The sequence below is a fragment of the Ailuropoda melanoleuca genome, chromosome 5 (genome assembly GCF_002007445.2).
Source record: "Ailuropoda melanoleuca isolate Jingjing chromosome 5, ASM200744v2, whole genome shotgun sequence".
NCBI lineage: Eukaryota > Metazoa > Chordata > Mammalia > Carnivora > Ursidae > Ailuropoda > Ailuropoda melanoleuca.
The window spans coordinates 55,665,399-55,690,338 of NC_048222.1; the positions used below are offsets into that span (position 1 = coordinate 55,665,399).

The window sequence follows — 24,940 nt, forward strand, 5'->3', positions numbered from 1 at the left end:
CTATAATTTGTTCAAATATCTCTTCTAGACCTCTATTTTTCTCCACCCCCTCGGGGATGCCGATGATTCTGACATTGGAACGCTTCATTGAGTCAGTAATCTCCCGTAACCTACATTCTTGAGAGTGGATTTTTTTTAGCCCAGCTTCTATTTTAGCTTTCTCTTCTACTAACCCATCCTCCAATTTGCTGATACATTCTTCTGCCTCATTCACCATGGCCGTCAGAGCCTCTAGTTTTGACTTCATTTGGCTTATAGAATTTTTAATTTCTTCCAGATTCACTCTCATTTCCACCCTTAGAGATTCTATATTCTCATTAACATTTTCGTTAATACTTTTTTCAAGTCTACACATCATGTTGACCATTGTTACTCCGAATTCCATTTCTGGTAATTTGGTTATATCCATATCCATTAGTTCTGTGGCAGAGGCCACAGACTCATTGTGTTTTCTTTGCTGGGGGGTAGTTCTCCTTCTCATCATTCTGATGAGGAGAGGTTGCGGGGTTGTCCAGAACCCAAATTATTGACTGAGACCCAGGCCGTGCACCCTTGTTTTATAGGGACCTTAGGGATGTGGGCTTCTTGATTTTTCAGCCTGCCTTCTGGGGGAGGGCCCTGCCACGCCGATACTCAGGCAACCCTGTTTGGGTAGAGTCTCCGCGTCCCCTGCGAGGGGGGATGGGGATGGGCACACTGTGAGCCGGTCTTTCCAGGCTTTTGTTCTCTGGCGGCTTTCCCTGGCGATTTGCTTTGCCTCTTCTGAGAGTCAGAGCAGCAGTGGCCGAATCTCAGCCTCTGTGTCAGAACAGAGGGATCGCGGGCCGTTCTCCACTGATGTTCTGGCCACTTTAACTCTGTTTCTGTTGGTGCTGCTCAACCCTGCAGCGTCCCGGGATGTGCGCCCCACACCCGGCATCCCAGCCCTCACTTCCAGGGCTGGCGTGTCTCTGTCCTTTGTGTTTCTAACGCCGCCAGCCGCCCTGCACATGCTCCCGGAGCTCCTGGTCTCAGTCTGTTTCCAGTGAGCACACGGAGTTCCGGAGTTCCGTAAGAAGTCTGGTGGCGCACACTCCCAGCTCACAGTCTCAGTCTGCTGTCTCGCGGGTGCCGTCCGTGAGTCCGCCCGCTCCCCGTGCAGGTGGCTACCGCTTCCCAGCACCTGAACACGGCGGCTCCCTCCCCCTTCCGTTTATCTTCCGATATCTGTGTGCGGATTCACAGCTCCCCGCTTCGTACCTCAATACTCAGCGCCGGAGACGTTCATTTGTAGAGATCCAGATGTATCTTCCTGTGTCTCAGGCTGATTCCGTGGATGTTCAGGCTGGTCTGGTACCTATCCAGCTCGACTCAGGGGACTGGCTGAAAAAGGGGTCCCCTACTCCTCCGCCATCTTAACTCTTCCTTATCATGGTCATTGGGCAGGTGGATGTTGCTGGACATGCAGGGACCTACGCACCCACTGGCGCCTGCACGTGCCTCCCCCCAGTGTGGCTCCGGGGTTCAATCTTCCAGCACTCGCCTCCCCTGTGGCCGGCTGTTGGAATCTAAGATTTTATTTATTTACTTGAGAGAGAGAAACAAAGATAGTGACAGAGAGCACAAGAGAGCACAAGCAGGGAGGAGAGGGAGAAACAAGCAAGCCCCACGTGGGGCTCGATCCCAGGACTTGGGATCATGGCCTGAGCTGAAGGCAAGTGCTTAACTGACTGAGCCACCCAGGTGCCCCATATATTCAATGTTTAGAACAAGGATTAAAACTTCTACTTCCACTTCCAGTATTCTCATCAACAGCTATGCATTCACGACACCCAGCAACGTGCCTGGCATTTAGTGAGCATTTGATATATTGTTGAACAAATGAACAAAGCAATTATGGGCCACTGTGTGAAGTGCTATAGAAAAATACAAAGAAATACTTTGAAGGTGTAAACATTTATGAGAAGAAATTAAGATACATGAAATAATCAGCAAGCAAGGTAAGACATCAGTGAGTTAGTAAAAAGGAAGATCAGCAAGGGTTAGAGTAGACAACATTTAACAAGAGAGTGAAGAGAAAGAAACAAAGAGAGACAGAGAAGGAAAAATGCTCATCAAGAGACCTGTATTCTAGTTCTGTTGTAAACTAGCTATGTCACTTCATGCAGAACATTTCACCATTATATTCCTTCCTTTTCTCACTTTTACAACGACGAAACCTTTAGGTGATCTCTGAAGGTCTTACCAACTCCTAATTTTAATGTTTCTAATTATAGATAGGGACTCCCCATACCCTTTTTAAAGGAAATGCATTTATGTGGTTAAAAAAAACACAATTATCAGGGAGCCTGGGTGGCTCAGTCGTTAAGCGTCTGCCTTTGGCCCAGGGCGTGATCCCAGGGTCCTGGGATCGAGCCCTACATCGGGCTCCCTGCTCTGCTGGGAGTCTGCTTCTTCCTCTCCCACTCCCCCTGCTTGTGTTCCCTCTCTCGCTGGCTGTCTCTCTCTGTCAAATAAATAAATAAAATCTTAAAAAAAACCCCACAATTATCAACAGGTACATTGAAAAGTTCTGCTCCCATCACTGTCCAGTGAGCTAACCTTTATGGGTAACCACTTTTATTATAATCTCAGGGATCCTTTGAAGGTTTTCAGAATACAAATATAAACAAATACATATTTATATCTTCTCCATTTTTAAAAAGGTAGTGCACTATATACACTTTCTGCACTTTCCTTTTTTTTTTTTTTTAAAGATTTTATTTATTTATTTGACAGAGAGAGAGAGCCAGCGAGAGAGGGAACACAAGCAGGGGGAGTGGGAGAGGAAGAAGCAGGCGCCTAGTGGAGGAGCCTGATGTGGGGCTCAATCCCAGAGCAATCCCAGAGCGATCCCAGAGCACCGGGGATCACACCCTGAGCCGAAGGCAGATGCTTAACGACTGCGCCACCCAGGTGCCCCTGCGCTTTCCTTTTTAAACTCGATGATACAGGGATGCTGGGTGGCTCCCATCAGTTAAACGACTGCCTTCAGTTCAGGTCATAATCCCAGGGTCCTGGGATCGAGTCCACATTGGGCTCCCTGCTCAGTGGGGAGCCTGCTTCTCCCTCTGCCTGCCGCTCCCCCTGTTTGTTTTCTCTTAAAAAAAACACCTTAATGACATATATATTTAAAGGTTTTTATTTATTTGACAGAGAGAGCGAGAGCAAGAGAGCACATGCAGGGGGAGGTGTAGCGGGAGAAGTAGTCTCCATGCTGAGCTGGGAGCCCAATGTAGGGCTTGATCCCAGGGTCCAGAGATCATGATCTGAGCTGAAGGCAGACGCCCAATGGACTGAGCCACCCAGGTGCCCTAAACTTAATGATATATTAAGTTTATATTGAGTTGGAGATATTTCCCTATCAGTGCTCATAGATTTTCCCCCATAGATGGACTATACACTAAATGTATTTCCTCAAAATTCATGTTGAAATCTAATCTCCAAAGTGTAGGTATTTGGAGGGTCCTCTGGGAGGTGTTTAGGTTATGAGGGCAGATTAGTGCCCTTATTGAGGCTTTACCATCTAATATCTAGCAGATGCCAGTCTCCTTATTGCTATTCTTTGCCAGGGCTTTCTGGCCATTTTTTAAAAAAGATTTTATTCATTTATTTGAGAGACAGAGAGAGAGAACCCACGAGTGGGGGGAGGGGCAAAGGGAGAGGACAAGGGACAAGCAGACTCCCCAATGAGTGTAGAGCTTGACGTGGGCGTGATCCCATGACACTGAGATCATGATCCAAACCGAAGTCAGCCACTTAGCCAGCTGAGCCACCCAGGCACCCCTTTCTAGCCATTTTTGCATGTGTATTTTCCCCGTATGAGCTTAAGAATCAGCTTGGCTAGCTCCCCTCCTCCCATTTCCTTTGATTCCCAAAAAGCCGTGTTAGTATTTTGACAGGTTAAATATAGAAACAATATTTTTATGATGTTGAATTTCTTAGCCAAGAACAAAGTATGGTTTCTATTTGTTCCTAATCTTCTGCCCTTGAAGACTGTTAATATTTGAAGGCAGAATATGAATTTCTTCGTTTGCTAGATTTGGAGAGGCAGAAAGTTAGAGTGAATACATTTTTTGGAGGGAGAATAATCTATGAGGCAGATATGATCATTGGTAGTTTTGAGGGTACTAACTTGGTAAGAAGAGGGAAAAGAAGCTAACGGTGTCTGCTATGCGCCAGGAATTATGCTAGGTGTTTTTCACATTCTGTGACACTTAACGGCAGACCTGCCCAAACCTAGGACTGGATGGGGCCCGATCAAGGATGAGCCTAGACGTCCTCCTAGATACTCCCTAGAGTAATGCTCAGAGGAGTAGCAAAATGAAAGCAATATTTGAGGATTATCATAGTGGTTGTGAGACAGAATAGTCTGGGAGTGGGTAGGAAAGCTTAAATTCAGAGGGCAACAAGATTCAGTAATCTGAAAGAAAAGTGATAAAGACTTATTAGGGTGAAGTCCTTATCTGTGGAGATAAACATATAAATACAAAGGCGATTTCTTTCCAGGGAGGACAAGGAATTTGGACTGAAGAGTTAATAAATTTTGGCTTTGTGGATGCCCATGCCGCCCAGACAACTTCACCACGTTCTTTGACATCACTCTCTATGGCAAGCCCTTGGGCTATGTCTCCATTGAGCTGTTTGCACACAAAGTTTCAAAGACAGTAGAAAACTTTCATGCTCTGAGCACCGAAGGAAAGGATTTGTTTACAAAGGTTCCTGCTTTCACAGAACTATTCTGGGGCTCATGTGCCAGGGTGGTGACTTCATACACCACGATGGCACTGGTGAGAAGTTCACCTGAAGGGAGAAATTTGATGATGAATTTCATCCTGAAGCATATGGGTCCTGGCATCTTGTCCGACCCAACAGAAACGGTTTCCAGATTCTCACGTATGCTGCCAAGACTGAGTGGTTGGATGGCAAATGTGATCTTTGGCAAAGTGGAAGAAGGAATGAATATTGTGGAAGCTGTGGAGTGCTTGGGTCCAGGAATGGCAGGACAACCAAGAAGCTCACTATTGCCAACTTTGGACACCTCCAAAAATCTGACTTGTGTTTTACTTTGACCTCCAGCTCATTCCTTCTGAGCTCAGGAGAACACCTCCCCACCCTCATCTGCTCATTACACCCTGCAATCTTTGTGCTCTCCCTGCATTTCTTTGGGTCCCATATTTTTCTTACTCCCCTGCAAGTGCAGCGAACTATAGCATTAGGTTTCATAGGACTATGAAAGAAAAACTGAAGAAAAATAAATAACGTTTCGAGCCCGGACTTTTGGAGAAGGGTGGTACCTTGTTAAAAATAAAGAAGTTGGGGAGGGGAAGAAAGCAAAACGGGAGGAGAAAGCAAAGCGAGTTTCATCTGAAGAGCTTAAGGGGAAGTGGGATACTCAAGTTCCTTCTTCTAGGTCCTGTATGCAAGTGAAGTGCGTGCGGTTGGCAGAGGACAAATCAGTTTTTAGTACAAAAATCTAAATTTAACCCAAAACTTCGGGCTTCACCATTTTACTAAACAACATATTACCCGACCTATTGTTGCCTGCTGCCGGGGCTGGGGAGAGGGTTGTGTTAGCCAAGGGGAAAAGGCAGCTCTCAGCTTTCCATCCTACTGAAAGCCTTCTCAGAGGGTTGGACAGTGGCATTTAAAGATTTATGCCCTTAAGTACTCCATAGGTATTCTCTTGCTCAAACCTGAAACTCAGTTTCTCATTTCCTAGTTTTCTATCTCTTTGGGATCAAGTATTACTTTTTTTAATAATCAAACATGATATAGCTTCTCCAGTGAGTTAAGTGTTTTTGCCTCATCAAAGAACATCTCTGGATAAAAGTGTGGAGTTTGTGCTGTTACCAACTGAGAAATTTTATCTTTTCCTGGCCTGGGGATGCAGCAATCCAGGGCTAGTTCAAGTATACCGTGGAGCTGCAAGTTTACCCCATATATCCACTCTGTGGGTGCGTCAGCAGGGAATTTTTCTAAGCATAGTTGAGTCTAGATTTACCTAAGTATGGTGCTTTCTATTTGAGGGGATAGACGGGTAAGGGAGAATATAAATACCCAGATCGCACATAAGGCCTCAATGAATAGACCCTTTTCTTGGATTCAAGTCTTGCTTTAACCATTAGTGCTTATAAAACCTGGTCTCTTCCCTCCATACACTTTAGGCTGGGATTTTTGTTAAGCTCTGCCATACTCTACATATGCGGTTTTTTTTTTTTTAAAGATGTATTTACCCATTTTAGAGAGAGGGAGAGACAGAAAGAGTGTGAGCGGGAGGAGGTGCAGAGGGAGAGAGAAAATCCTCAAGCAGACTCCCCTGCTGAGCAGGGTTCCATCCCAGGACCCTGAGATCATGACCTGAGCCGAAATCAAGAGTTGGCTGCTCAACCGAACGAGCCACCCAGGCACCCTGTACCTAAGTATTTCAAAAGCTCCATTGTTACAATCAGCTTGGGAGTAAGGGGTTGTCCCAAGCACCCTTAGATCGCAAACTTGGCAAGTCCTTAGGAAGAGAAAGGAGAAGCTGCTCAGTGTTAGCTTGTCAATGTTTCTACCTTGCACTTACCCCTTTTCTGAGCTGCTTAGGCATGGCCTCTAATTGAGGGGATGTAGTTGAGAGTGGGACGCAGAAGGGAAGACAGGGTTAAGTGTGCCAGGATTGAGCCCCACCCCTACCCCCTCAGCTTTTTAAAAATATAACTGACATGTAATATTGTATAAGATCTACAACATGATGATTTGATACACATCTACACGGCAAAATGATTACTACAATAAGGATAGTTAACAAACCCATCCATCACCCTATGTTTTCTTTTTTCTTTCTTTCTTTCTTTTCTTTCTTTCTTTCTTTCTTTCTCTTTCTTTCTTTTTCTTTTTCTTTTTTTTTTTGTGGTGAGAACTTTTAAGATCTACTCTTCTAGTAAGTTTCAACCAAATGAGATTATTAATTATAGTCACCACACTGTATATTAGACCACCAGAATTACTCATTCTTGTAACTAGAAGTTTGTGCCCTTTGACAACCTTCACCCATTCCCCTGCCTCCTTTCCACTCCAACCCTGGCAACCACCAATCTCTTTCTATGAGGTTGGTTTTTTTAGATTTGATATATGTGAGCTCATATAGTACTTGCCTTTTTTGTCTGACTTGTTTTATTCGGTGTAATGCCTTCAAGATTAGCATAAAGCTCTCAAGGTTGACCTCTTAATTTATGTTATAAAAGTGAAAAGAAACTATCAGTTCAGTATCTTAAACAGTGACCAACACAAATATATGTAATAATGGTCAAATGAATTCTTGAAGAATCAGCGCTTGGTGAGTTCAGTCTAGAATTTTATCAGCGTAGTGTTCCATGGTTTCCTTAAAGTGTAGTACATCTTTAACTCCTGTGTTGGGACTCTAGTTGCCTTAATAGGAAAGGAGGGGACAAAGACCGCAGAAATCTTTCACATTTTCACATGTGAGTTTGTCTACCTGCTGTGCCATGCTTTCACTCTTAAAAGGTAAATAAAACAGCATGGAAGAAAGGGTAGTCAGTCACGTCTGAGAAGCAGTAAGGCAGAGAGGAAATAAAACATGACTTTTGGGAAGTAGACCAATTGGGGAAAAAAATCTGAGTTCTTCTATTTTCTGCCTGTGCATCACTAGTGTCTGTATTTTCTTGTTTGTAAAACCGAGATAGCACCTATCTTTCTTTAAAATTTTTTAAATTTAAATTCAGTTTAATTAACATGTACTGTATCATTAATTTCAGAGGTAGAATTCAGTGATTCATCAGTTGCCTACAACACCCAGTGTTCATTACTTCAAGTGCCCTCCTTAATGTCCATCACGCAGTTACCCCATCCCCCCACCCTCCCCTCCAGCAACCCTGTTTGTTCCCTATAGTTAATAGTCTCTTATGGTTTGCCTCCCTGTTTTCCTCTTATTTTTCCTTCCCTTCCCCAGTGTTCTCTGTTTTGTTTCTTAAACTCCACGTATGACTGAAATCATATGGTATTCGTCTTTCTCTGACTTCTTTTGCTTAGCATAATACCCTCTAGTTCCAACCACATTGTTGCAAATAGCAAGATTTCATTCTTTTTGATGGCTGAGGAATATTCCAGTGTGCGTGTGCGTGCGTGTGTGTGTGTGTGTAAACACAAACTACATCTTCTTTATAATCTGTCAATGGACATCTTGGCTCTTTCCATATTTTGGCAATTATGGACATGGGATAGTACCTATCTTTGCAGAGATTAAAGGAGAAAATCTACTTGAATGCATTTAATGGTTACTAAATAATTGCATGGTAAGTGAAGTTCAATGTGTACTAATGCCTAGCAGTTTAATTTGTATACTTGGAAAGCTGAAGATTCTTTAACGTTAATTTTAGCAGGTATCATCAGAATCACCCAGAATAATGGAAGGTAAGAAAATGAAAGCATAATTGCAGTCATTAGTTATACACAATCAAAATTATTTTAACAATCTCTTTAGCATAAAACATATATAAAAGCAGAATATAAAGAACCTCCATGTATCCATCATCCAGCTTAATTATCATCCTTTGACTACCTGTTTCCTTGATACTGCCCACAATTTACCGTTGCAACTCCAGATTATTTTGAAATCCCAGATAAAATAACACTTCCTCTTAAATTTCAATGTCTCTCTATAAAATTGTTTTAAAAACTTAATCATAACAAAACATCATAACTCAACAAAATCTGATTCTTTGATACCATCAAAAATCTAATCACCAGTGTGCAACACGTAAAGTCCATTAAGTGAATGAATTTACATCTGCATTTATATACCTCTTATTTCAACTCAAGAGACAAAAAGATTCCAAATTCCTAGCCACTCCTGAGGTGCAAATTAAAATTTAGGGACGTTAAATTGAAGGATTTCCCAGTAGTTATTTGCCATGCCTAAAGGTGTCACTGTTTCCAAATTGTGCAGGAACTACACAAACAATATGTTGGTTGTCGATAATTTGAAGAAAGACAGGACAGTATTGATAGTTATGACAGGTTTTTAAAATGAACCTTTACAAATCTGTGGAAAACTAGAGATACGTTCTTTCCCAAGTTGGGCTGCCATAACAAACTACCATAGCCTTGGTGGTTTAAACAGCAGAAATTTGTTCCTCATAGTTCTAGAGGCTGGCAAGTCCAAGATCAAGGTGCTGGCTAATTTGGTGAGGGTTCTCTTCCTGGCCTCCTCACTGTGTCCTCACATGGCCTTTCCTTTGTGCCCAAGCTAAAATCTCTCTCTTCCTGTTCTTATAAGGCTACTAATTCCATCATGAGAACTCCACTCTCAGGACCTAATTTAACCCTAATTACCTCCCAAAGGCACATCTCCAAATACCATCACATTAGGAGTTAGGGGACATGAATTTTGGGGGGATACAAACATTCAGTCCATAACAAGCCTACACCTTATAAAATGATTACTAAGTTTGAAAAGTCAGTAAGCTAGCATGCTACATCTAATTCTTTTCCTCTCCCTTAGTTACGTTGGCTTTAAGAATGTGAGATCATCATTCCTGGAAATCTTTCTTCATTCACATCCTGATGTAACCTCTCAGGGCAGGTGGAACCTATAGCCTAATATCCTTACTTTCTCCCTCCATGGGCCACCTTAGCACCAAAGCAAAACTAAGTAAAAATCATTTTTAGCTCCTATCAGGGTAAGTTTTTAATGAAATGACCAATTTTTCCTTTCTTCCTTGGTTCTCTATAATTCAAACAAAGGCTGAAGGATCTTTTTAAATCCTGCTAAGCTTGCAAATTTGCCAAAAATAAAGTGTAGATGGAGCTGTTTGTAGTCATCCTTGGCCCTTCTCCAGGTTTGCTGGCTGCTGTGACTGCATAAGCAACCGTGTTTTTACTAGTTATGTGTGTCGCTGCGGGAGCTGCAGCAAAGAATTTTGGCATCTGAAGAAATCCTGTAAACCAAATCCCATTTCCCCCAATTGAACCGAATGATTTTGTTGTTGGTCCTGAAAATATCAGGTAGGATGTGAAATAATCTGTCCTTCAAAAGTTGGCAGGGAAAAATCCAAAAATTTGCTAACACTCTAATCTATTGACAATGCTGTGGAGAAACATCTGGTACATGGAGGGCAATAGGGCAGAACCGATCAAAATAAAAAATACATGTATGCTCCCTTGCAATACAATTCCACTCTGGGAATGGAGATGACACATACTTAAATATACAAGAAAAGAAGTTGTGTGTACAAAGATGTTCATCCCAGCGCTAATTAGAATATAGTAATTTAGAAATTCAATGTCTCTCAATTGGATGATGACTGGTTAAATAGCCTACAGGGGTAAGAAAAAAAATGATGTATCTTATGCATTGATATGAAGAAGTCTTATGTGTAAAGTGCAGAAAAATATATGTGGTATCCTCCCTTTTATATAAAAATTGGGAAAAATAAGAATATTCTTTCTTACATGTAGAGGCATGAAAAAAATACTGGAAGAATACACAAGAAAGTAAGAGTAGAGGTTACTTAGGGGATGGGAATTGTATGAATGGAAGACAGTGATGATGTTTAAAAAGTTTTCTGTACTAGTGGATAGATTATCTATTCAAATAAGTTTTAAAAATCTGGCTGGGGGGGCGCTTGGGTGGCACAGCGGTTAAGCTTCTGCCTTCGGCTCAGGGCGTGATCTCAGCGTTCTGGGATCGAGCCCCGCTTCAGGCTCCTCTGCTATGAGCCTGCTTCTTCCTCTCCCACTTCCCTTGCTTGTGTTCCCTCTCTTGCTGGCTGTCTCTATCTCTGTTGAATAAATAAATAAAATCTTTAAAAAAAAAATCTGGCTGGAAACCATAACCAACCAATAATTATTAAATGCCCACTATCTTACAATATGGTAAGACATAAAGTTGCCCAATTGCAAAATATATGTAAAAGATAAGGTTGAGTGAAGTGGTTATACTTAACCAATTCCTGGAAATCAAAGTTCTTGGTGCTTCTGGTGAATTCTGAAATCAGTGACCTTCCCAAACGACTTTGCTTGCTTACTGGATGTCTTCTCTACCACTCAGAAAGAGGGGGTAGAGAAAGACAGAAGACATCATGCTTTTGTATTCAATTTCAAATTCTTCAGCAGTCTGCCAAAAATGCACATTATTCATCTACAAATCTAAAAACATGCAGGAAGAAGCCAGTAATTGTACTGTGATAGAACATTTTTCTCTCACTTTTCTTAATGTTAAAATATTATCTTAAGAGTAAATAAAGTTCTAGCAAACGTAGTAGGGGAAAGTCCTCCTTGTCGATTACAGATTACTCAATTTTGAGGAGATACTCCTTCTTTCCAAAAGATGTGTTCACCACCAGCCTTACTTATCTTTCATTCCAAGTTTTAATGACCTTAGCTAACAAAGCCATCTTGATCTTTTCCCTTAGAACTTCAGGTGACTAAAAAATGTACAACAAACAGTGAACATTATTATACAACATTCCAATGTTTCTCAGTGTGAATTACCTGTACCACTTGTGATACTCCTGGGTCTAGGCAGTATATGAACAAAGCAGCAAACAATGTCACATCATATAGTGAGTTATTCCTGTTTCTCTTTCAAGCCTTTAGAGTCAAAGCACTTGGCTGGCAAGAGGGTTTAGCTAGGTCTTAATTATTGACTTTGTTTCCATTATACTAATTTTTAGATTTTTTTTCTTATTGCCAGAGGTCTAGGGCACAAATGTTTGTCTGGATTACCCATGTTCACAGAAGCACAACAAACAGGAGTGCAGGTGCTGCTACATGTTTCAGGGACCCCTTGGTCACAAATTACAAAAACCCAGAGGTCTTTTCTCAGGGCTTATCCTTCCTTGACTCAAATTCTCCCCATGGGCTTCATAAGATACTTGGCTCTCCGGGAATGGTGTAATGTACCATATAAACTGGAGTCAGGCTGGTCTTATTCTTTTTTATGTACGCTCCACACCCAGCATGGAGCCCAGGGAAGGTTTGAGCTCACAATCCTGAGATCAAGGCCTGAGCTGAAATCAAGAGTCGGATGCTTAACCAATTGAGCCACCCAGGTGCTCCTCAAGCTGGTTTCAGATGCTGGTTCTTTATCTTGCTGTGAGTCTATAGTCAGTCTACCAAATGAAGACAAATCGGCTACCTTAGAATTGGAGGGGAATAAATGATAACACATAGAGCAGCTGGCATGCAGTTTAAATGCTGATTTCCTCTCCCCTTTACTTCTTTCCTTCTCTATTTTCTATATTCTCTCCCAGTGATCTCAATCATTCTCATAGCTTCAATTATTACCCTAAAGAGGATAACTTCTAATTTTCTATCAGCAATTCTGAATTCGTTTTCAGAGAACCAAACCCAAAGTTCTGTATCTGTTTAATAATGCCACCCTGATGTTCTGACACGATGTTAAACTCAACACGTATAAAACAGAGTATCTTTCTCCCAATCTACTCCTTCTCTTGGTTTTCTCATTTTGTTCATGTTATCACTATTATCTCCTTTGCTCAGGCATAAAATCTGAATCATTCTAACCCCTTCCCCCTTTCCCATTGCATTGAATCAGGCATCAACAAAAATCTTATAAGGCATTTTAACAGCTTAGGGGGTTATAAAAAAGTCTGTTTTCATGCAACTTCCCTGCCCTGCCAGGTGAGAAAAAGGATATTAAGGCAAGTTAGGAGATATGCCCGGGTCACATGCCTAGAGTGGTTAGAGCCTAGACTAAAAACCACTTAGACTTGAACTTGGGGCTCCTCACTTCCAACTGCCAGGGTCTTTCACCTTCCCCTGCTGCCTCAAGTTCTGCAGTATTTTTGCATCTGTGTCTCCTCTTATCATTGCCACTCCCAGAATTCAGGCCTACCTTATGTTTCACTTTTATAATGTACAGATAGAAAGACTGGCTCAGTGAGGTAATAGTTGGTAATATATACCCAGCACTGCCCATGAAAATATTTCTATACTTCTTAATTCCAATAAATTTTTAAAAACCATGAAATATATAATACACATACTGAAAAATCACCCACCCCAAAACCTACAGCTCAATGCACAAAGGGAATACCCATGTAACCAGCACTTATGTCAGGAAACCGAACATTGCCAGCACCCCAGAAGCCCCCTTGTGCCCTCCTCCCAAACATTACTCCCCCACCCAAACTATTTTTCTTTATAGTTTTTACTACCTAAACATATACACCTAAATCTAGTTTGGTTTTGCCTGTTCTTTGAACTTTGAACTTTCCAAAGTGGCTATACTAATATACATTCCCACTAGCAACATATAGTTGCAGTTGTTCCAATTCGTGGCCACATTTGGCATTTACTTTAATGTCCATTTTAGCCATTATTGTGGATATGCAGCCATATCTCATTGTGGTTTTAATTTGCATTTTCCTAATGATTATAAAAGTTGGGCGACTTTACATGCTTATTGGCCGTTTAGATACCCTTTTTGGTAAAGTGACTTATAAATTCTAGATAGGAGCAAAACTGATATGTTTCCACTGTAGAACACATTTGCCTGGTGCCATTAGAATACCACCATCTCCCTTTACTCTGGCCCCAAATTCTCTAATGAATCCTCTGGGAGGTAATATAGTCAACTTCATGTATTCTCTCTAAAACAAAGTAGAGTCATTGTGCCAGGGAATTTGCTAGATACTGGGAATATAATGGCAAAAAAAGGTGATTAAAAACTATACCTTTGAATGAGACCTGTACTGGAATCCTAAGGTTTATCAGCTTCATGACATTAGGCAAGTTATTTAGCCTATTTTGGCCTCTGTGTACTTGCTGAAAAAAATGGGGCTAGTAATACCTATTTTTTAGCGTTGCTGTGAGGGTTAACTGAGACAATACATATAACAGACTTTGCACAGTGGCTGGCAAACAGGAACATTTAGTTAGAGCTATTATAAATTTGATTATTTCCTTGCAGCCTTCCATTTCTCTATGGAGGGAGAAACTGAGTAGATAGATGTCCATTCCTTTCTTAGCTGCTATAGTTCTCACCATAAAGTTAAAAAAAAAAAAAAAGCATTTGTTTTACATAATCTGGGAATTTGGTCCTTCTGACTCCCTTCACCCCAGTGCCTCTAGAGCAGTGCTTCAAAAATTACCTGTGGTGCAGTGTAGATCTGGTAACCATTGCATGACAAACTGAGGGACCATGAGAAGAAAAAAATATGGGTAGTGTAATTTGTGAATTTATATTTAAACCTGGTCAACCAGGAGGTGCTGGGGCTGATGGTGATGGCCTGGAGCGTGCTTGGGAGCACGTGATGCAGATGGAGGGTCTCTTCATCACCCCGTTCATACAGAAAAATGCCTAACATTTGAAGTCATTCTGAAAATCCAACAAATCAAACAGGTCTGGAGACAACAAACATAGTACAGCAAGGAGCATAACTATGTGGACAAGGGCCAAGTGACATGTGATCAGGTCAGTGCGCTTAAACCTGTGATTCGGAAGTGTGCAGGTGTGAAAGGAAAATAAAGAAGTTGGCTGAGAATTCAATGACAGCTTGAAAAAAGGCAGTATTTAATAGTAACATAAGAGAAACAAAGATGATCTTAACAGCATGGAGGATATCTAGTTTGTACATCTGGGGGGGAAAAAAAACCCAAAACTTATCACACACACACACAAAATATTATCTCAGGTGAAAGATCACAGACACTTCTATAAAATATGAATTACTAGTAAAGGGAAATAAAGAAGACATATACAACAATACAGATCCACAGACATGAAATTAGTCTTAAGTTATTGAAAGCTTCTAAATTCTTACTCAGTTTCTGTAAATGCCATCTCTAGGACCAGTAACAAAGGGTTTGCAGACTGGCACTGGCCTGTGGACCACACTTTGGTGGCAGTGCTCTGGAGCACTGACAAAACTCAAGACTTCTGAATCTGAAAGGCTGAGGTTAGAGCCTGGAATGTGGGGACTCAACTGAAGGGTTGCTCTTGGTCCTGAGCCACCAGCTGGCTACCTACTGGACTCTTCCTAGCCTTAGGCACAACATTGAGTCACTCCCTAGCTCAAAAATCATCTATTGCTCCCTTGTATCTAGGATAAAATCCTAACCCTTTAACATGGCATCCAAGGCCTTCCAGCCTGGTTCCACACTTTAGTCTGATTTTCCACTAGACTGCACTACCCAATATAGTAGCAACTAGCTACATGTGGCTATCGAGCATTTAAAATGTGACTAATTCAGGAATTAAAATTTAATCTTTAAAATTAAATAACAAATCCGATATGTAATTCAATTACTGCAAAACTTTTAAGTATGTTTGGAATGACCTGGGTATGTTAATCTAGTTTTTCAACTGTAAATTTTGTGGAATCAAGTAATGAGATACGCTCAAAGTATAAAATACACACCAGATTCTGAACACATATTTAGTAATGAGAAAAAGGCTGTAAAACATTTAAAAACATTTAATACTTGTCAATGTTGATCACATATGAAATGATACTATTTTGGCTATATTGGGTTAAATAAACGACATTAGAATCAGCTTTTTACTTTAATGTGGCTACTATAAACTTACATGTGTGCCTGGTGTTATATCTATATTGGACAGTGCTAGACTAGACAATCGTGCCCAAACCTAGGAATCACTCTTGATCCCTCCCTTTCCCTCACTCATGTTGACTCATTAGCAATACAGGTCAGGTCTAATCACCAAATCTTCAATTCATCCGCTTTTTCTCTGCTGCTACTATCCATGTTACTCCCTTCCTTAAAATCCTTCAATGGCTTCTACAGCACTTAAACTTACCAAGGCAGCACACTTCTACCATTCCTTTCTTTGGTCTCCAAACAAACTTTTTCACCTTGGGATTCTGCTCTGCTATTCCCTCTGGTCTCAAATACTGCTCTTAACTTATTCCCATTCAGGTCTTAGTTCAGAGAATACCTCTGTGAGGCCATTTCTGATCAACCTCCAAAATTTTGCCTGTTCTCTCCCCCAAAGAAATGCTTTATTCCAATACCCTTTTATTTTCTTAAGGGAGCATATATTATCTTTGCTCTTTTTTAAAAAAATATTTTATTTATTTATTTGAGAGAGAGACAGCATGAGTGGGGTGGGGTGGTGGGGAAAGGGAGAAGGAGAAGCAGACTCCCTGCTCAGCAGGGAGCCTGACTAGTTCACTCGTCTCGGGGCTCTATCCCAGGACCCTGGGGATCACGACCTGAGCCGAAGGCAGATGCTTAAATGACTGAGCCCCCCAGGTGCCTCTTACCTTTCCCCTTTTATAAAACTTTTTTATGGTCTGTTCCCTCCACTAGCAACAGGAACAGGAACCTTGTTGGTTTTGTTGCTGCTTAATCTATTCCAGTATTTAGAACAGTGCCAGTTCCAGATGGGTGCTCATGAAACAACTTAAATAAATACCTAATTGCCTGCCAGACATATCTGCTTAGCTGGCTTACAAGTACTTCAAATTCAACAAGGTCAAAGATGTCAAAGACGATTCCGTCTCAGTCATTCCCTTACCGGCTCAACCAAATCACCAAACTCTTAATAACTACTTTGGTCATATTCTTCACACTATTTGTCACTAACTCAGTCCAAGGCATTACTCTCACAGATTACTGTTTTTTCCTAACTCTTTTCCAAGACTCTGAGTTTTGTATAACAGTCTGTCTAAAATGCAAATCCAATCCTATAACACTTCTGCTTAAGGCCCTTCAGCAGTTTCCTCTTAGCTCTCAAAAGCTAATTTCTGCACACGCCATTCAAGGTTTTCATGATTAAACCGCTTCAGGAACATCTCTAGGCACTCCTGAAACAGCATTATCTTCTTTACTCAAAATCTCTCCAAAGTTTGCCTCCTAACCTTTGCATGTGTTGCTTCTTCTGTCTAGAAGGCTCTCCTCCAATTCCCTTATTAAAGTTAATTGCTTCTCCAGTCCCATTTCATTCCTCTATCCCAGGTGAGTAAGTGATTTCTTCTGTATGAGATTTTACAGTATTCAGCAGTTTACCATTATACTACTGATGGTACCTATTTACTTGTCTGCAGTCTACAGTAGAAGATCAATGAGGGCAAGGATTCCACAGCAATCATTAGCTGAATGTTTACTCAAACTCAGTTTTTAAAAAAAAAATATCAAAAATGACAAATTTTTATCAACTGAAGCACTGAAAATATTACATCAAAAGAAAACAATATGGCTCCTATAACATTTACTTTGCTTCTATTCCAGGCAAAATGCTTTAATAAGTTACACAAAGACTTTACAAATCTCTACCACCTCAATATCACAAAAGGGTAACTGGAGAGAGAAAAATTACTTATGTGAGGCCACACAAAATCAATGGATAATATGGATTTCACTTAAATTTGTAAACACTCCTGGATTAAACTCCTGGCATTGTCTCAGATATTCCCAACTCCTAACTATAGGAAGCCAGAAACTGCAAGTTAGCAGCTTGGGGAAGCCACGTGGGAAAGTTATTCCCAGGCTCACCTGTTAAAAACATACCAGTGTGTTGGATTTCTTAGCAAATCATCACAAGTAAATTAACTTCCAACGACAATCTGCAAATAAACTTTTGTGCCTTTCTTAATAAACACAACAAAAATCTTGACATTGCCGCCATGAAAAAACAGACCTCTACCTCTGAGCTGAAAGATAATCCAAGGCAATTCAGTGCGTAGTTATTAGGGTCTATTAAGTACACCTGCGACACCATGGGCACATTTTAGGGGGGAAAAAAGGCTACAGTAATAACTACATCTTCGTCATGAACCTGACTGCTCAGTTTAAGAGAACAGAAGGACCATCCCTCGTTCCTCCCTTGTAGCTGAACCGCCACTCCTGTCCCAGTCGGCCTAGTTGAATCTAGGGCCACTTTAAGTCCTAGCTTCCTGGCTGCCCTTCCGCCTCCCAGAACTCCGCTAGGCGGCTCAGCTTAACCTCAGAGTTCGGATTCCCCCTCTCTCAGCGGTCCTGTCGCAGAGCTACGAAGGGAGGAAAACGGACTTTAGTTCCCCAACTGTCAGCCCCCGCAGAAAGAGGCGGGAAGGCTCAGCCACCGGCCGGGCTGTTCCGCCGCGCACATGGCCGGCCGCAGCGCCCACCCCCATGCCGCGCAGGCGCCGGGCGAGCCGGGACTTGCGGTCGCCGAGAGCGGATCATTCCGCCGCCTTCTTTGTGTGGGTCAGGCTCTACAAATGGCATATTTCCCTTCCATCCGTTAAAAACAAAAACCAGACTCTGTCGCCCCTATCCTCCCGCCGGAATGGGGTCAGGGAGGGAGTGGGAGAGCGATCTGCCGCCGAGGGCAGGGGCGGAAAGGCTCAGGCGCGGGCTTGACAGGGGCCGGGTCCGGGAGGGATGCTGGGAGCTTTGACTCACTCGCACACCATGTGTCCCTCCGCGCGCAGCACGGGGGACTTTTCGGTGGGGATTTTGGGCGCCGACCAGACGCGGCATTTTCGGAAAATAGCGCCCTGTGAAGCTGAAGCGCTTTGTGTGTAGCGGGGCCGCGTCAGCCCGGCCGGGTACGAGGCGCCTCGGGTCCCCGCACCACCTCCCGCTGCTCCCCCGTCGCCGCTCCCGAAGCTTTTCCAGGTCAGTGCGGGTCTGTGTAGGGCCCTGTTACCACCGGATGTGGAAGTTGATCTCTTCGCTGGTAAAAAATAATTCCACTTCCCCCGGAACCCAGATCATCCCCGCGATTTCCTGTTTATTGCATTAAGGCGCCGGGTTTCCGGGGCTCCTGGGCCCCGCTTATTCCGCGGGGGTCGGCGGGGTCGGCCTGGGCGCCCGCTCCGCCCGCGCCGCCGCCGTGCTTTGTCCGCTGGGCACCCCGCTTCTGGGAGGGGCGGGCAGACATGGTGGCGGCCGCCGCCCCCTCCTCGGCCCCGGCGCGCCGTGGCCTCCCAGCCGGCCTTGGCCCGAGCGGCGGCCTTGGGGCGGAGATGGGGTCGAGCCGGGGCGGCGGGAGCTTTGCGGGNAGGGCCGGGCTCGGCCCGCGCGGGGCCGATCGCGGCTACTGCCACGACCTCGGGGACTCAAGTCCCTGAGGGGACAAAGCCCGCCGCTCTGGATGCTCGGGACTTCTGCTCTTGGGACTTGGCCTCTGGAATCTACGGGTGCACGGCTTCGGAAAAAAGTTGAGAATTTTGCCAGGTCATTTCTGCCTGGACACAGTTAATCAGTGTGTATTTAGTGTGCTTCGTTGAAGCTGTCCTGCCGTGTTGAATCAGCGTGCATAGCCTCGGGGGTGCATCGTGAAAACTGAAACCAAAGGAATTACATAGGCCTGCTTTGTGTGTGTTTTTCCCACTTTAAGCTTGTTTTCAGTACACATACTCTTGCTTTAAACTTGATTGGACTATGGCGGGCAGACATCTGTTCAAAAGAGGGGTAGCGACCACAACAGTACTTTTGAAGGGGGCTTGGTAATGTGGAAATATTTTAAGCGCTCTCTCCGAACACTGATTTGCTGTCTCCATTCAGGCAAGTTACTTTCTGAAGTACAGTTTTTATCTGGAAAATGTTTTGATGTAGTCAGTAAATGATCCTTGTAAAGTAATTTTCCATTTCAGAATTGAAAGATGGGCTGTAATTTATTATGCAGATGTTAGTGGTCAAAAATTATTTTTGTGAGTAGTTATTTCACATATAGACCCACCCAGCTTGATTTAAATTTCCTCGCACTGACCTATAACCATCAGCCTTGACACTTCCACTTTCAGGTTCAGACTCAGAATTTAAGGAAATTAAAGATGGCTTTATGCTTTTTTTCTTAATTTTTCTCTTTTTAAATATTTCCCCCCAAATAACAGCGACAACAAAAATTCATTACACGTTAATACAAGTGACATATTAGGTAAGAGTGACACTATTTGCATTTCTGCAAGTCTTTTAAATGTCTGGTTTAATAGAAGACATCTAGATTCTTAAGTCTATTGCATTCAGTCTTTTGTGGTATCACACCTTGTAACCTCTGTAAAACTCCCAAAACTCCATTGTATGCCCATGCATTTGGTTTTTTTTGAAAGCTGAGAGATTTGTCATTTCTATCCTTTCACCATACAAGTCAAATCAGGGTATTATACAGGATACATTTAAAAAATATGGATAGGAGGGTTAATTTCTATACTTTTTTCTTGCACTTTTTTTTCAGTTTGGGATTTAGATCCATAAACAGTATGAAAAGTAAAGATTGTGTAATCTGCATATGATCCTGGAGAATCAGGAATATTTGCAAGTATTTTAAGTGACTAATTTTTAATTCTACAACTTATTTTTAACTGTGTATGCAAGTAAAATGTGAATTTCATGTTAGATGTTCTTGTGAAAACTAAAGTGTAAAAGTAATATTTGAAGATAGGACACTGTCAAAGCACTGCAGGAGCTCCAGATTTAAAAGGAATCCTGCAGTGAAACATTTGGTCAAACAATACTTTTGTAATGGATATACATACCTTTAGAGTTAACTCTCCTAACTTAGAGTTTGAGTTCTGTTTCAATCTTGGTATTTCAGGTTGGAGGCCAGTTAAACTGTAAATGTGTGAAAATGTTAAGGCCATACTTTGGATTAGTGTTTTTGAAATGAAGCTAAATTCATTTCCAGTTGTTTCTGTGAACTCTACTTTGATTCTGTCAGACTGTGGTTCTCTACTGTTCCATCAACAGGAAGCATCTGGTCATTCTTGACATAATTGTTTGAAAATGCCAGGTATATTTTTGATGTTTGCTATGCAAATGAAAATAAATATCAGATTGGATCTTGGTTAATTTTACTTGTCTCCCTTTCACCCAGCATCTCTAAGATGTATTTATGATGGACCTCATCTGTAGAATGCCCCCCCCCCACCGCCTATTTTTCCCCCACTTGAGTACCTCCTAAGTTAAGAATAGTAACAGGTAAAGCAAACAAGTCAGGAATTCAGAAGTCATTACATGAAATTTTGAATCATGAATTTATTTTGAGGGTGTATTTTTGAGGGTGCAGGTTCTCTGTGCAAGTAGCATGAGTGTGGGTGAATTCACTGATGGGTCCATCTCCTCTCTCTCTCATAAACATTAAAAAGCACAGGGAAACGAAACCTTAAAGATCAGGGTAGGTTAGTTATTTCTAATGAGTATCATTTCTTTGGCCCCAGAGCTTTCCAACAAGTAATTGTAGGTTTCTATAGTATTAATGTGTCTGTCTTGGTATTATACCTTTTTGAAGGTGTTTCTTCCATCATGCTGTTTAGAAGATCTGTCTACTAGTGTTAAGGACTGTGTTTCACCACGGTGGACAACAGTGCTTTGCATAGAGAAGATGTGTTGGTGTGGTTGCCTGTCAGTTCAGTTGTTGGTGGGCTAGTATATTTTCATTTAGGCTAAGTGTTTCCATGAGATAAGTGTAGAGGCTAAAGCTTGAAATGATTTCTCCACTGAAGGTAAATCATATGCAGAGCCATTGATATATTTACAAATAGGAATTTGAAACTCTTTGTCCTGGTTCTCTTACCTTTTAATGGGAATAACTGGAAAGGCTGGCACTTAGGGCCCAAGATGCTAAAGCACAAATACGGTATGTGGAAAAGACTTGATTATTATAACTGTACATTTAATGTGAATCAACACTATGGTATAATTTTTAAAAAATTAAATGTCATTTTGAAGTTGAACAACACAGAACAGGTATTGGGGCGTGTGGCGGATCAGTCGGTGAAGCGTTTGACTCCTCATCTTGGCTCAGGTTATAACCTGAGGGTCGTGAGATGGAGCCACAGGTCTGGCTCTGGCTCATCATGGAGTCTGCTTGAGGTTCTCCCTCTCCCTGTGCCGCTCCTGCGCTTGTGCTTGGGCGTGCGCGCTCTCTCTGTCTCTGGAAAGAAAGCAGGTATTAGCCACACTTTACTTTGTACTTGTTGTATTATACCTGGGATAATTATATTCTGCCAGCTTTTTAGGTGGATACTGTCACATTATGAGTGGGCCCTAATACCAGTTCTCAGACTTTATATCAGAATCGCCTGCAGAGCAAAAACACAGAGGCCTGAGCTTAAGTAGGATAGGACCTGGGCTGCTGTATTTTTCTCAAGTTCCCTAGGTGATAGACACTCCGGTTTAAAAAGCATTGAACTATAGAGCATATCCAGAGGACCTTGATCATGGAGAGAAGGGACATGAGGAAAGGCTGGAAAATTCGATGTTGGCTCAAAGAAGAGAAAGAAGCTCATCTAAGGAACAATAGCTATCTTTAAATATTTAGAGGTCTGTCACACAGATCAGTTTTGATCTGACTAGAAAGAACTAGGATCAATGGGTAGTAGTTAGAAGGAGGATTTCAACATTATTTCGAGATAAATTTCCACGCAACAGTAAGAATGTAATGGGTTGGGTTTGGGTGGTAGGCTTTCTGCTTTCACTGATGATGTTCAAGTTAGGGATTCTAGGGTGGAGGAATTGATAGACAGAATGATGAATTGGGCCAGGTGTCCTAAAGTTCCCAACAAACGTGAGATTTTATGATACGTGTCTAGGTTTGCAGGTACAAAAGTAGAAGGGCAAAAGCCATTTGAGTGAAACAAGCTCATTAGCTTAACTGGATCATAGTTTTCACCTTCTTGGATAAAGAGGAATGAGTATTAAGTGAGAGAGCTTTTTGATGAGGGCTTTAAACCCAGCTGTGGCTCAGTCGGTGAAGTGTCTGCCTTCAGCTCAGGTCATGATCCCGGAGTCCCAGGATCTAGCCCCATGTCGGGTGCCCCATGTCGGGCTCCCTGCTCCGTACGGAATCTGCTTCTCCCTCTCTCTCTACCCCTCCTCCTTCCCCCTGCTCCTTCTCTCTCTCAAATAAATAAAATCTAAAATAAAAAAATAAATACATGGAAATTCTCATTTAAGGGAATTTATCTTGATGTAGTAAGGATGTGTGCAGAGATGCTCTGAGCATCCTGATTGCATCACTGTTGATAGTAGATGTGTATTAACATTTGACCCCACTCCCACATTAACCATATGAAGTAGGTAATATTATCCTCCAGTTTTCAGCAGAGAAAACAGGCATAGGGAAATGAGGTAGCTTGCCTAAGGTAGCAGAGTTAGTATGTGGTAGAGCCAGGACTTGGATCCAAGCAGTTTGATTCTAGTCAGGAACTCTTGATCACTATGCGGTAGAATTGTACATAACCTAAGGTTTTCACAGTGATTGTAAGTATATATATTCACAGTGGAGTGAACAGTGCCTAGCTTTTAAAATGATGTTAGAAGAATGTGAAGACATGAAGAGCTGTCTTGGTATATGTTAAGTAAAAAAAGTAGTTTTAAAAACACAATTCCATTTTGGTTAAAAAATATACTGTTGACCCTTGAACAATAGGGCTTTGAACTGCATGGATCCACTTATGCACAGACTTTTTTTTGTGTGTGACAAATACAGTACAGTACTGTAAATGTATTTTCTCTTATGATTTTCTTAACATTTCCTGTAGTTTGCTTTACTGTAAGAATACAGTATATAACATAAAAAATATGAATTAATCCATTGTTTATGTTATTGGTAAAGCTTCTGGTTGGCAGTAGGCTATTTAATAGTTAAGTTTCTGGGGAGAGAAAAGTTAATACTCAGATTTTCAACTGTGTGTGTGGGGAGGTTGGGGGTGTCTGTACACCTCAGCCATGCATTGTTCAAGGGAAAATTGTATTGGTGTCTGGAAGGATATGTGCCAAATTGTTAAGTGGTTATTTCCGAGTGTGGTTCTATGAGTGATTATTTTCTTTTTGCTTATCCAAATTTTCTGACTTCTACAATGAATATATATATGTGTGTGTTACTTGTAATTAAAAGCATATTAAAGTGTCATTTCAATAAGAAATTAAAGATTAATATAAACTGAGGAGCTTGGATTTTATACTGTGCAGTTTATGCAGTTTGACTTAGGAATCGCACATAAATGAGAATTTGTAAGCACATGTTTTGTATTTTTTTAAGTTTGATTCCTTACCATTCTAGAAGTAATATGTTAATTGAATAGAGAAAACAGTTGTGGACTCCTACCATTCTATCATAATCAGTTGTCTATTTTGTGTTTTCTTCTTCTTATGTGTAGTATTTTAAATGTTGTATTCATCCCAGTTTAGTCACTCTCTGGCTTTGTGACAGGCAATTAATTGCTCTGCCTCAGTTTCTTCCTTTGTAAAATTGGGATAATTATAATACTTATGTCGTGGTGGTTGGGAGGATTAAATGAGTTACTGCATATAAAGTGATCAGAACAGTGTCTGACACACATTTAATAGCTCAGCAAATGTTAGCAATTATTATTACAGGATCATAGCCGACTAAAACCCTTGGGGTCTAACAGGTTTTGGAATTAAGAATTTTTTGGATATAGACAAGGTAATGTAACCTTTCAGCCGAGTTCAGTCCTCTTCAAACACATTACTATTTCTGCAGCAAAACATATGAAGGTTTACACCAAATGGGGTAAAGACCATAGATAGCTTCATGTCAGTTCAGGTAAGGTTTTGCCACCAAAAGAGTTTCTGTGTTTTGGAATTGCAGTTAAGGAACCTGTAGAATATTTGTTAAATTTTGAGTCCTATTTTATTTTAATGTTAGAACACATACCTTTTCATGTAATGGCTTTATAATCCATGGTAATTTAAAAATTAAAAAAATTAAAAATAACAACATGTTCACTTCTATTTCCTTTTATTATGAAATATGCTAAACTTCCACCAATATTGTTGATTCTATTACATAGTGTAGAATCTTTTCTGGAAGAGGCTTGAGAGTTCCTCTAACCCAGTTAACTTTTTTTCTGTCTCATTACAATTGAGGGATAAGACGTTACTTTTTTTTTTTTTTTTTAGGTTTTTAATTCCAGTTAACATACAGTGTTACATCAGTTTCAGGTGTACAGTGTAGTAATTTCATAGTTCCATACAT

At 41.5% G+C, this 24,940-nt stretch overlaps 1 protein-coding gene and 1 pseudogene across 6 annotated transcripts in view; both read left to right on the plus strand.

Annotated features, from left to right (window-relative positions):
• LOC117802454 overlaps nt 1-5,740 on the plus strand; it is an 8,415-nt pseudogene extending 2,675 nt beyond the window's left edge.
• Nucleotides 5,741-18,252: 12,512 nt separating this feature from the next.
• GABPB1 (GA binding protein transcription factor subunit beta 1) overlaps nt 18,253-24,940 on the plus strand; it is a 67,072-nt gene continuing 60,384 nt past the window's right edge. For 3 of the 6 annotated variants that reach the window (XM_034660994.1, XM_034660990.1, XM_034660993.1), the window contains exon 1: nt 18,652-18,673. The gene's annotated coding sequence lies outside the window, so the exon portion shown is untranslated. Of the gene's footprint in view, nt 18,613-18,651; nt 18,674-18,995; nt 19,504-24,940 lie in introns of those variants that run through there. The other 3 variants (XM_019800936.2, XM_002920417.4, XM_034660991.1) reach the window with 3 other exon arrangements.